This window comes from Lepidothrix coronata, unplaced genomic scaffold (assembly GCF_001604755.1).
Source record: "Lepidothrix coronata isolate B3197 unplaced genomic scaffold, Lepidothrix_coronata-1.0 Scaffold221, whole genome shotgun sequence".
NCBI lineage: Eukaryota > Metazoa > Chordata > Aves > Passeriformes > Pipridae > Lepidothrix > Lepidothrix coronata.
Genome location: NW_016690401.1, coordinates 1,278,893 through 1,292,771, shown reverse-complemented (window position 1 = coordinate 1,292,771; position 13,879 = coordinate 1,278,893). Strand labels below are relative to the sequence as shown.

The window sequence follows — 13,879 nt, the reverse complement described above, 5'->3', positions numbered from 1 at the left end:
ATTCTCCCAGAAGCAGGAAGATTCTATTTTTGGTTTTTCTCATTTCACTAAGGAAAGTTTGAAATGTTCACCCATATATCCTGCCATAGAAACATAATCCCAACCTTGGTCATTCTTTTCATCTTTATCACCTTGCCATATTGTGAAGATCACTGACATCTTTAGTTATATTCATGAGGTAATTTATAGTTAAAACACTTTAACAGTTAATTTAATGATTAATATGTATTAGAAATAGAAATTGTCCATTTTTTCATTTTTTTGCTCAGTTTCTTAGTTGTAAAACATTCACATTGGTCTACCACATAATACTCAGAGGTAGAATTTTATCTGTAATCCACATTTCGAGGCTGAGATCTAATATATGAAGTAATTCTACCTCTGAAAGATCATTAACACCTGACAGCTTTAGAAAAGAGAAATGAAGCAGTCTCCATATTTTTTACGCTGTCTTTGGTGCTTGGCATAAATTTTTTAATTTCCACAATGTGATGTATGGTGGTTTTGTGTCAAAAAGAAACCTGTTCACTCTTTATCAATGAAAACTTTCATTTAGACTTAATAAATTTGTCAGAACTGCAATGCAATCTGATGTGACTAGATTGGAAGTGAATGCCATGCACCTCCCAGATATGCTCTGTTCTGTGGTCTTGGTTTTTTGCATGGGAAATATGTCCAAAACATAAAACCTTGTCCTATTTTCTTATACTTCCATAAATTATCTGTTGAGATGTGACCTTAACAAGGGTATCAGGTATAATTGTGACCCCTGCCAGCTTTCCTCTCTGCTTGAGAGTTCTTGCCCATGTGGAGTGGACAGTGCTGGGTAGTTCAAGTCTCCTGCCTGAGGAGATTTTGTTGTATTTAATTAATTCCTCCATCCGTGATGTTTTCATACACTGTATAAGGGTACAAGAAGCATTTTCAGAAGTAGTGGTTCATCTCTTCCCTCTGAAATCAGTGGAAATTCTACTTTCCTCTCTGAGTCAGAGTAAAGTGAATTCTTTTGAAAATCCCATTCTACTTGTCTATATAGGGAAAAAATTTTGGCCTACAAAGATAAAAGCTTTCTCAGAGAAACACTGGCATCTTCATATCACACTTGGGGAATTCTTCTTAGCACTTTATTATATGGCTTTGGAGGGCGAAACCAGGCTGCTTTACTTTCTCTGCCAAACTATCTGAGGAATCCTTGAGCAGCATAGAATAAATATCCTTAGGGCTTTTAAAAAGATCAGAGGTACTGTGACTCAGATTTGAGACTGCAGTTTCTGAGGACCTTGGTTCTTTAAGCTCAAATTGTCATTATTTAAAAAGCTTCCTCCTTCTGTGAGAACAGCTTTGGTTTGTTACAATAATGCTATGGATCAATTTATTGAGGAACAATTAAAATCCTCTTCCCCTGCTCCCAGAGTCCATTTAGTTATAGTTGTTGCAAGCAAGCTTGGGTTTATAGGTCCAACGTGAACAAAGATGAGGAAAACCTTTTAACTAGATTTCCAACCATACAGTCCAAATTCTCTTCCTTAGAGTCTAAAATACTTATCTTTATTGATGTAAGTGATGTGAAACAAATCAAAATACTCGTATCTATTTGTTTTGTCTGCTGTTTCAAACTGAATTGACATTATTCATTGCAGTTACCACTTCCCTTAGAGACAGGAAGGTAGGCTGAGACCAGAGGCCCTGCTGTGATCTGTATATCTTTTTTTTTGTGAATGAATATATTCTACTACTTGTGGTAAAATGTAGAGTCAGACAGTACTGAACTAGAAGTAAAATGAGCTTCTTTTCCTCCCTCACCTTCAATTTAATTTGGAAAAGGTGAGGGAGGAGCATGTTGTTCTCCTGTACTTCTAGAGGAGCACACAAGTGATTTGTGTAGGTTAGGCGGGTAATCTAGGATGGCTGAAACAGTCTGGTGTCTGCTTCTCTGTGAGTGGTGGCTGAGATGACTTGCCTGTTGCCTGATTATTCTGTGGGAGGAAAGGTATCATGCTGGTCTGTGCATGGACTGGCTGCTGCCTGGTCACTTCATACCAGTGTTCCCAGATCTATAAGCTGCATGTTTATTTCAGTATTTCTCAGCTCTGGAATTCCTGCAAGTATGAAGATTTTTTCATTACTTAATTTTGTTCCAGCTTGGAATGCCTTATCAATGCCAAAATAATCTATCCCAAAATACTCTGAATTAAATGTGGTTCCCATCTTTTGCATCCTTGCTGACTTTGTTTAGGTTCAAGAGGGACAGGGGAGCTGTGGCACCTGGCTCTGGGACACTGCTGAGAAGGGCAGAAGCTCACCTGGAGTGCACTGCCCCAAGAATCCCAGCTCCCTGCCTGCAAGGCATTCAATCTGGCAGATTTGCTGTGAAGCCATGGATGTTGAGTTGTTAGGTGTTGCTCCATAAATCCACGTGTGTTTCCCTGCAAGGGTTGTTGAAAGTTCATCACTGATCAGATTTTTCAGTTTAAGTTACTTGAATGTACTCAATTAGTATGTTCTGCAGAGCTTTTCTGCAGAAAATATTTGGTTATAATTCTAGTATCATTATCAGCTTTGACAATACTTGAACAGAGAAGGCCAAGAAGCTTTAATCTCCCCACTGTTTTCAAATGAAATTTTCTATTTGCTAAATACAAGGAAATCGGTGCATTTGGATTTGTATTTTGAATTTAAACCAAGTCAGCTATAATTGTCTTGAGCTTAGTTTTGTATCAGTGAAACTGATGCAGTATTTGTAAACTATATGATGGACAACAGAGACCAACTTTAAATTAGTAAACTATTTTCTAAGAAAAGGGGACTTCAGAGATACAAAGAAAAGCTGGAAAGAGATAAATGTGGCTTATGTTTTACTAAGTTCAAAAATATATTTCTGTTTTCCGTGTGCACGTCATTCCAAGACCATGTTTTTTCTCTTGAGTCTCAAGACAACATTGCTGTGATAAGAGAATGGATCACCAAACAGTGTGTGAACACAGTGGGAGTTCATACTCATAAAACTATGGGTGTATCGCTAAAATGCTGATAAATCACTTGAAAGCAGTTCCACCAGCTGTAAACTTGGAACACACTGAATGGTTAATTGCCAAGACTTATTTTAAGCTTCCACATTTGTAGATTCAAAGCAAAATGTACAATCATTTCAATTCCAAATCTGCTTTGGGATATGATTTAAGAATATTCTGTGGGCATAAACTGCTTTAGCAATGTTTTCCACTGACTGAGGTAGAACAAAAGAGCAAAGGCTGGATTTGCCATTATACATTATCTTCCAGCTTTGTTAAAAGTAGGATCCCATCTCCAGGATAGACCAACATCTTATTATTCCAGGGTGAGCTAATGCCACCACCCCCATCAAATTCCATGTTTTACTGTTAGCAAGGCTAAAAACAAAATCTAGGCTTCAGTTGTGCAGTAACATGAAATGTATTTTCTGTTTACATACACAACAACAAAATTTATTTGTGATCCTTGAGGTATCTAGTCCTTGTGGTGTCCTGTCTATTCCTATTAAATGGAAATATTTCAACATAGGTACTGTGCAGTTTCAGTGTTCAGAAGACAGTGTACAAAGAGATCTGCATTGTGCTTTTCCTGTTGCTGGTGTATAAACAGCACTACAGTCTCTCTAGATGTAGCAAGTTTCCAAACTCTTCAACTTTTCAGTTTAATTCTTCTTCCGCACAACTAAATAAAGACCTGGTAATTATATTTCCTGCATGTGAAAAGCTCTGAGGTGGAAATATTATTAAGTCAATCTTTCTCAGGTACAGTCAACTGACATTGAGAAAAGCTGATCTTTGGTTCTCAAATTCAAACATGGCTTTTTAAAATGTGTGTCAAGATTTTCCAAGAATACTTCTTTAGTTTTACTGTGAAGAAACAAAGCAGTATTTGTGAAAAACAGACTGTCTCCTGGTTGACTTATACTGTTTTGCCACCTAGGTGCAGTCACAATCAAATGCAAAAATGATGGGATGATGCAATAATGATTAGCTGGAATACAGCTGTGAAGAGGTACAGATTAATTTTATCGTGTGCAATGCATGTAGAGGAAATAGTCAATAAACCTTTAAATGTATTTGGAAGTGAAAATGAAAGGCTGAAATGGATTAGTTAATTACTAAGAACAAATTAAGTTAATTATTAAGAACAAATTCAACACTCGGTCATGTACACCAAACGAAGCATGGGAGCAAGGTGGTGTGTGGAAATGCATGTTCTGTGTGCTGAGAGGAGATCCCATTGTTTCCCAGGAAACAATGATAGCCAGAAATGTTCACATGCATCAAGTCATCATTGTATTAAAGCTCGTTGCTTTAGACAGAGACTGTCTCTAGAGGTAGAAAAGATGAGAATGGGAGAGAGATGATTTTGTAGTTCCTAAAGAAGTGTTTATAAACCCTATTTGTCAAGACATTAGCTTGTATCTGAAGCAGATTCCAAATTAAATATGTGCAAATGTTTGAGTTTCTTTCTGTAGTCTGTCTGAGGCTTTCAAGTCAGGCCACCCAAGAGGATGTTTTTTATGGAGGGGTTTTCCTAACCTCCAAACAGGTGTTTGGATGCTGAAATTGAGCTGCTCTTTATTGGAATTCACTACTGCCAAGAGAGTGCCATAATGGCATTAAAAAGAACATGACTTTTCTCTCAGTGAAGTTCTTTGCACATACCTAAAAGGAATAGTTATCTATTAGATATATTAAACATCATATATTGGATTGTCATGTAAAATTTACTGTTCAGTTGGACTTGCTTTCATGAGAACTTTACCTCAATTACTAGATTCTTTCAGTATTTTTAATTTTAGTACTGCCTTCCACTCAATCTAGGGCATTGAGGGCACTGAATAGCTAAGCCCTGCAAATTACAAGACAGTTATTTGGTATTTGGTAACTTCAATTAGAGTGACTAAATAATGTACATAATTGCTTCATTATATGCAAATATGTATTTCTGAAGTAATTAGAGTATTACAATGCCAGGTAAACAGTGGTGAGAGAAAGAATCCAGATACGTGAATTTGACTGCAGACATAAAGGAATACCCCAGAGAGAGGGAGCCAATTTTGAGTTGCTTTCTGTTATATCTGGAGGGCAGAATGTCAGTTCATTTTGTGAATTATCCTTTTTCCAAAATTAGTCAACAAGATGGCTACAGGGAGATCACTGAGCCACTCTGATTTTCTCCTTCTTTGCTTTTAAAATAATTGTTCTCTTATCTTCCCCCTACAAAAAAGTTCTGTAATTAGCTGGATACAGTTAATGAAAAACCTGAGTTTTGGCAGCTAAAATGTTTGAAGAACAGAAGCTTTAACAATTAGTAGCAACATTTTAAAGCTCACACCCTGTTTTTGATCCCTCTTTGCATTACGGAAATGAATTTGTTTTGCAATTACCTGTTCTTGTGACAGGCTTTGTCATAAGAACAAGGGAACATGATGAAAGCCAGATATTTGCTAGGAAGTGTTACTGTGTGCTCTGTAGTGGGAATCCTTGGCATCTTTGTTTTCTCTACCTGGAGTTTCAATTATAGGAGAAACATGTAATAATAACCTGGCATGCTGTGATGAAGAAGTGATCATACAAAAGAGCAAATGATTGAAGGTTGGTTTTATGAGGTTTAATAATTTTTGTTATCCAGATGAATAAGAAACAAGCATAAATCATACTGGGACCTGTGATGAGATCCATGTAATTCTGCCCGAATGCACAACCCCCTTGGGAATTTTAAGAAAGGTTGTAGTATTGACTGTCACTTCCCTGTCATTCCTAGTATGGGAATTCATTGTCGGAGGCAGAGAGAGGGAGTGAGACCCTGTGTGTGAGAGACAGTGTGTGCTCTGCTTCTTTCCTCACCTCCCTTTAGGACCACTGCTGGGCCCATACAAATTTTAGAGCATTGTGTCTTGCAGAAATATGGTGAGAGTTAAGAAACTTATCATAGGAACAGATAGTGCTAGGTTGGAGGCATTGACTCCTCCTTTTGCCCACTGGTGGACAATACTGCAAGTCACATCTAGCATTGCTCCCCAAAAACTTTCTAGGAGGAATCTCAAGAGACAAGATTTATATAATCCTCTCATTCTGTGCTGCTTCTGACAATACCTCTTGGAGGTGTTTTTATTTCACACTATAAATTGTATTGTAGCCTACAAACATCTATTTAAAGAGCATTTTGTTTTTGCCGAGGATTCAAGGCAACTGAGCATGTTGGCCTCCTGTTCCATGGCAACATTAGACGGTCAAAGATTGCAGGAATACTGGGTAGCTTTTAATGGAGAGATTCTAAAGTCTTTTGTGTCTGCTCTAATACAGAAAAAAATGATAATCAGAACACTTTTTGGAATTGTCACTGAGTTTTCTACTTGGAAAAACCCTTACATAGCAAAAGCAAATGATTACTACTTCAAACTGCAGACACTTTTGAAGTGTAAATTAGGTAAATGGAGGTCTTGACGCTGGGAAGAGCTCTGATGATTCATTTGTTATGATGTGCCTCCCCACTGTGCTGTACCAAAAGTCATACTATGGGGCTGCCTTGCATAGTTCAGCTGCATCGAATGAGGAGGTACCACATTTAAAAGATGAAGCTACAGGGATGTGTATGCTGTTGTGTGCTGCTGCAATTTATGGAAATGCCATCTCTATCAGCTACAGCAATTAGCTCTTTTTCCTGTCTCTGCTTTTAAGTTACAAATTAATGAGCATGTCAATGAACTTGCCTGTTAGAAAACTGAAAGTAGCCCAGTGTTTGATGACTGTAAATGCAGAAGTAAATGTGCAGAGAAACTTCTAGTGTTGTGTCATAGAGGGGAGTTAAAAGAATATGATTGTGAATGGTATCAGCCCATTATCCTGACACTGCCATCTCTGTGACCACCATTATTAATGAGATGCTGCGATGGTGAGACACCACTAGAAACATAAGTTCTATGGTTTTGACCTGTCAGAAAGCCATGGGAATTATTGTTTTCCTGGGAAAGCAGTGGTCCTTTTTTTACTTCTCTTTTATAGGTGCAAGTCAGTTGACAATTTTATGAAACAAAGTAACGCTTTTTTCTGACACTCATTCTGTTTAGTATGGCAGGACTGAGTACATTATACCCAAATTGAAGAAAGCCTCTGCACGAAACTGGAAAGTGAAATGTCAATCTGTGAAGGTTGTGCTGAGGCTGCAAATGGTAGCAGACACTATTCTACAGAGATCCATATTTGAATGCATGTCTCTCTGTATTTGAACACCAAGTGCAAGTGCTATTACAAGGCACAGCAGGCTCTGGGAGCCGTGTTCAGGCAGGATAAACCTTCGGTCCTTCAGGCGCCTCGCTGTGGATCACACTGCAGAAGTTGGTGCTCTTGCTGTTCTCCTGCTGGTTCAGGAAAGTTTGTGCTGATTTGTGGAAACCTGTCTAATCTTGCATGACATGGCTTTGTGTTATCAAGCATGTGGCAAAATACTGACTTCAAACATTTTGCCTCAGGAGGAGGTGATTTCCTTGCTAACAGCGGGTGGAAGAGGCACTTTTACGTTTTATTTCCATTAGCATTTAGACAATAAGAAGGCCTTGGTGTGTTCTTTAGGAACTAACAGCTTAATAACAGCACTCACTGTTATCAAAGTATTTTTCTGTCACTCACCTCAAACCAGCATTATTTGGGGTTCATGAATGCGTTAAATAATCTTCCAGACCAGACCAGGAAAATTAATGGATAGAGCTGTAGGAGTAAGTGTGGATTGTTTTACACAAATTTGCTTGTCTGCATTGCTAGTATCTCAGAGATGATCATGCAAACCCAACCACTGTACTGAGGATTGCCAAAGCTTTTGTTTCACCTTTGGCCTTTTTTTTTTGTATTCATCCAGCCCACGGGCTTTTTTTTAAATTTGGAAGAGGTCAAACCTTGATGCAAACGTATATAGAAAGGAATTAGCAGTGTGATCAATATAAAGCTGTTCTTGTGTATGGGTTTGAAAAGAAGCAGTCCTTCTCTTCACAGAGGACATTATATTTAAGTGTTTTCAGTGAGAATCTTAAGCACTTTTAGCAGTTATGTAGACAAATGGGAAGCTCACCACTGGTACCGTGTCCAATGTGCAGGAATTGATCCTGAAATGACAAAGTATTGTCATGTGATAAGAATAGGACATTATATCAAGTGAATTACCTAATTACTGCTGTGAGGTAAAGGTGCCCTAAACTAGCTGTGGATAATTCTTTAATTTTGAGATGGTATGGCAGTGGTATTTGTACCTCTGCCTCTGAAGAATGGAAGGTTAGAAAATAAAGCAAGTTTGGATGTGAACTTCTTAGACACGAATGGCAATCCTGCCACTTTGGTGTAAAACAGCTCCCAGTGCTTTAGTGGTGTTGGCGAACATTCTCTTCCTCTGAGCACTTGGTTAAAACAACAGTTTCTCAGTCTCCTTCCTGGTGTGAACTGATCCAAGGCTACAAACCTTACATGAATTATTGCTCCTCCCGGAACTAGTTTAATCTCCTTTTCTCTTTGCAGCTACAAAAAGTACTTCTACAAGTAAAAGAAAAGTTTTAAACCTATGCTATGCCTCTAAAGTTATATGCTTATATATATATATATATATATGCCTTAGTCATATCTGCACAAAAGTCCCTCCTCATTCATCAAAACATGTAAGGACATACATAAAGACAGTAAGAATTATATGCACTCTTAATGCTAATCCTCAACTTGGATTGCTTCCTTGGACTGGTCTGTTTTCCTGAATCTCAGTTTGAAAACAGTTTCTTGGCCTTCTCCAAATAAATGGGTTTACCTTATTTGTACTCAATTCTCTGTTGCTGTTGGATGGAACGCAATTTTTTATTTCTACTGGTCCTGTATTATGTCCTTCACAACTGCAAATTCTCCTTATTGACAGATATTTAATTATGGCTGAATTATCAAAGAGTGATACAGTAAAAGTTTATGTATGAAAATTCTTAGGATGACATGATGCCCTGGTTGTTTCATTGTACATTGTTTGCCACGTGACACTGTCTGAAGAAATTTATGAGCAGATTTTGGGTGGTTCCAGTTTGGTTTTTGAAGATCATTTATTAGAGATGTGTGAGCACAGAGGAGAAAGGAGCTTTCTTTTTCATTTTACCCCTCAAGACTTGATGATACATTAGATCATTATAGAACAGGTGCTTTTAGTTTGGAGTGTGATATCACCAAAACACAGCATAGAGGAGACTAATGGCTTTGAAATATCTATCACTATTCATTACACTCTGTGAAATGATTTTTGGAGGATTTACCATAAATCCATTAATTTTCAAGATCCCAAAGACCCTGAAGCAATGCTAAATCCACTAAAACCTTTTCAGATTCAGTAGGTTTTGGATAATACTAAATGGCTTACTACCTATGACTAGCCCTCTAAGCTCCTTGCTTTTGTTGCACGGTAGACAGCTCAGTTAGTTGTATTGATATATTTTCACAAAATATATACTTCTTAAAAAATATCCAAGTGAGTTCTTCCATTTGTGTTATGGTCTTTAGTTCTTTGTTCTGGTTAATTAATTTTTTCCCAACTGGGTACAGTGGTTAATCATAAAAACTTTAAGCCATTGAAAGCAATGCCACTTGCCTCTGCAACAGAGGAAAATTTCCAGTATTCCCCTATGTAAAAAGTTAAAAGGCCCTGTCTTTTTTTTCTGCACAGAAGAAATTGCTGCAGAGCATTGCTTGTGAGCAGACATGCCTGAGACACCGTTATTCCTGACCAGAATCTGTCCTGACAATTAACACTCAGCTTGGCAGATACTGCCAGGGACAGAGCTAATGCACTGTGTCATGATTATTGTACTCCTCCGAGCATAAATTGAATGGGGAATGGTTAGTAATTAGCTCCAGCAAAATAGACTCTACACTTGTCTTCTTTTGTCATTAACGTCCAGGCTGATAACAAAAGAAGCTCTGGTAATTAGAACAAACCCATGCAAGGGGTCTGACTGTGCTTCAGGAAGTCTTTCACACATGCCTTTTTGTTCTAATGAAAATTTGACTTGAGAAAACAATGGGCAGTGGTAAGATAATTGTACATTAATAAGCAATAATGACTGCAGAAAGAAATTCAATTTAAGGATCTTTTCTCTTATTGGCTGGGAATAATTAATAAAACAATTATATACGTGTCTCTGGATATAGATATGCAATGAAATACATGTATGCATGCAGCTCTCCCCCCTAACTCTCATGGGTAGAGCTAAACAGCGAGCTGCTTCTGAGTTTTGCTGACATTCCAGGCTTCCAGAGATAAGATGTGCAGAACCTGCATTTTGTGCAGTGTTTCAGAGGAAAAGATACCCTTTGAATGTTGGAGATTTTTAACTTAATTTGATTTAAAGAGTGTAGAAAACACCTAAGGAGATCAGTACACATGAATATTTGAATTTTTTAGTATATTTTTGTGTGAATATATGTATGTGTTTATGTTATGCTGCCTCAATAGGTAGATATTAAGGTTGTGTTCATTGACTCATCATTTCAGGAGCTGCACATTACATCTTTCAAACCCTGAAAATTGCGTAGTTTAGCTTTTAAAGCATAACAATCATAATGGTGAGATCCAATTTCCCACAAGGATTAGAGAGCTGTTGGAGGGGTGTAGGTGGCTTTCTGCAGGTGTGGATATCTGAGGTGTAGACCTCAGACTTGCTACTGATGCTGGGCAGAGTTCTGCTCTTTAGTTTAGCCTAGTGTATTCTGGGGCTTGATGTACGCAGTGTGAAATAATATTTAAGTGTTAACAAAGGTAATGATGTGGTGAGAGTGAAGGGTTTCAGGACCCCAGCATGCTCCAGGAGGTCTGGAAGCTCAATAGCAAGTTAAATCACCCTTGTTGCTCCTTTATGCTAAGGAGAAGCAAAGAGGTACATGGCAAAAATTTCAGCTACATTTTTGTTCCTCTGTCTCTTCTCACTAGCAATTAAAACTTGGGGTAGAGCACATCTGCATGTGGAGCTGTACAGATGAAGCCTGTTTTCATACCTTCACAAGTTGTGAGTTAAGCCCTCATAATCCAAAGGCAGAGGTGATATCCCACAGCACAGGACGGCTAACTCCACTAACCCTGGAAGGGACAAAGGCTGTTGGCAGGGCCACTCAGTAACTTTCTCAATAGTTATTTGTTTGTTGTTTGTTTAATTTTTTTTAATTAATGAGCTAATTTAATTTTAGAAAGGTGAGATATTCTTATGTTAACGTTTGATGCATTAAAAATAAGGATAATACTGATGGTTTGCAGCTATAGAACTTTCCTTCAGTTTACAACCATCTTTATGAAGAAACACCCCTGCTGTTTCCTGTGTTCTCCAGTGGATCTCTGTACCTGATCCTACCTGAGGAGATATAGTCTCTGCTTTCCCAAGCATATCTCAGTGTCCAGAAGAGTGAAGCATGTTCTTGGGGCTTGCTCCTAAATTGGTCAGGATTGGTGCTTACTCCTCTTTGATCAAAATCCTGCCTGGCACCGAGAGCTCATAGTACGTAGTGCCGAGGCCTCTCAGTACCATGTTAGGTGCTGCACAGTCTCATCAAGGACTTTCTGCTTTCTGGATCTTGGTCTTTATTGGGATTTGTTTTTACAATAAGATATAAAGATGCCAGCTAATGTAGATTCTCTCTTGGTTCTGTGTACAGTGAAACTCAAAGAGAAGGAAACTTCTTTTATGTGAAGAGTTGTGTTTTTTCCTGCCAGAAGTTGGGGAAATGGAGCTGAATTGTAGCTCCAGATGACAGAATTTTTGATGAAATTAATAACAGTTAAGTAGTTATGTGTTAGCTGATTTCTGTGTGATTCTGAATTGAGTCATGGCTGGGGGTTGACTTTACCCAACTGTCTCTATGCTTTAGCATGTGCTTTTGGGTTTAGAATATAGCTCACATTTCCTACCTTTTTATTCAGTAGCTAATAAGTTTTGGACTTCACCACAAATTAAATTGGAAAAAAAAGTGTATCAACGTTTAGAGCAACACAGAAAACTTCTATAAACTCCTTTGTATTTTTTGACCCCACCAATATTTGCAGAAAAATAAAGATACTGAAATTCTCATGAGACTTCTAGATTCCAGTTTGCTCAAACAGTGAAAAGCCTCTGGTTTTCAACTGTAACAACTCTGTTTTTTTTCAGGGAATAATTTAGTGGTTTTTAACTCATATAAGAAAAATCTAGGAAGATCCTTTTTGAAATAATCTGTCTGTGCTTCCTGGCACTGTAATGGAATTAAACATCACCCTCCTCATGCATTATAACCCCTGTATTCCAAACTAATGTGAAAGAACATGATGCAAATTTTAGGTGAAATATTTTTCTTTCTGTGCCTCAAGGCCATTCCAGCTTGCTTCTTCACTCTGGTGGCAGTGCAATACTCAAACACACCCAGTGTGCTTGTGCAGGGAATGCAATGCAGCAGTTACCTCTTTTCGCAGCTCTGCTATATTCCTCTTTTTTTTTTTTCTGTGTTTCTGAAAGTGCTATCTAAGCACATTTTCCCAGGGAGATCAATAGCTGCTTCATGTGTGTAAACTGATGAGTGTGGTTTACAAGAAAGATATGATAAACTCTGGAATTCTGATATGGACAAATTCATTAAGATAACAGTCTGTTTATTTAATCTTATTGATGTGTTGTAGTTATAGATCACCTATTATTATGGCAATTCATTTCTGTTTCTATTCAGGTGATTTTTATCATTAGTTTTGTCCCTACACAGATGGCTCTAAATCACTTCTCTCAAGATTTAGAGATATTTCAGATTTAAAAAACAAAATGCTTCTGTCAGCTACAATGATAAAGATGAAAATAAATAGCTGGAATCCATTGGCCAATAGTGTGAGGTCTTCAAGAAAAGCACTAGAATAAATCAGCAGGATGGAAAAGCCCTTGGGTGATCCTGTTGAAGACTAAATTATGGACTTTGCAGCTGCAGAGCTGACTGTTGGGATAATGGAGCTGTAATCTCCAGCCTGTTGGCTCATACTCCTCCAACCCAGGAGAGGTGACAAATCACTGGGATCAAGGGGCCCTCTTGGGGCTCCTGTGAGGTGTGCTTGGGATGGAAATCCCCTTTGTGGGGAAGACAGAACAGTTGAAGGTGTAATTAGCTCAGTGCAAAACTTGTCTCCATCTGGCAGAGATGCACTTTGGGTACAGAACTTCTGGCACAATTTTTAAGCTGTGTTAAGTTTGTTTAATCTTGCACTGTGGTGCAATTCACTCTCTTAGACTGAAAACCTTTTTTTTACTGCTTGTGAAACTTTATGAGAAAGTCAGGGTCTTAGATTATGTCTTTCTTGAGTTTAATATTCTGTTTATACAGTAAATGCAAAATATGAAGGATGGTTCCAATGCTTTTATTGTGCAGTTAAAACCTACATTAAAAAAATCTGTTTCTACTACATCACAGTGTGTAGCTCTTCAGCATAACTGTTTTTATAATTATAAAGTCACTTTCCAAAATTTTATATGTGTAAATAGCTGGCAGTACAGAGATACCTTCAGACCAAATAGGAAAATGTAATTGATATTGTATTAAAACAAGTAATTTGTTCAAGTAGCCTGGATTATATTTTCATTGCTTAGATGATATATATTTGTCTTTAAACATGCACCAATGTTCAAGCATTTGAATGGAAATGAATGAGAGCTGATGGAATTTCATGGCATGGCAGAAAATATTTCTATGTATAGCACTTTCACAGGTGTGTTACCTAAAAGCACAGACCACTTTTTTTTTTATTTTTTTTTTAAATTTTCTTAATTGTTTGTCCATTTTTAATTTTGGTAGCAGTCACTGGAAGCAGTAGTCCAATCCTGTTGTTTAGGTGTTAGTTTTTTGCTTTT

The 13,879-nt window shown here is 37.7% G+C and overlaps 1 long non-coding RNA gene across 3 annotated transcripts in view; it reads left to right on the top strand.

Moving 5' to 3' along the window:
* Positions 1–3,949: 3,949 nt before the first annotated feature.
* Positions 3,950–13,879, top strand: part of LOC108506610 — a 108,263-nt gene continuing 98,333 nt past the window's right edge. For all 3 annotated transcript variants that reach the window (XR_001877813.1, XR_001877814.1, XR_001877815.1), the window contains exon 1: positions 3,950–4,023. This is a non-coding gene — a long non-coding RNA (uncharacterized LOC108506610). The remainder of the gene's footprint in view (positions 4,024–13,879) is intronic.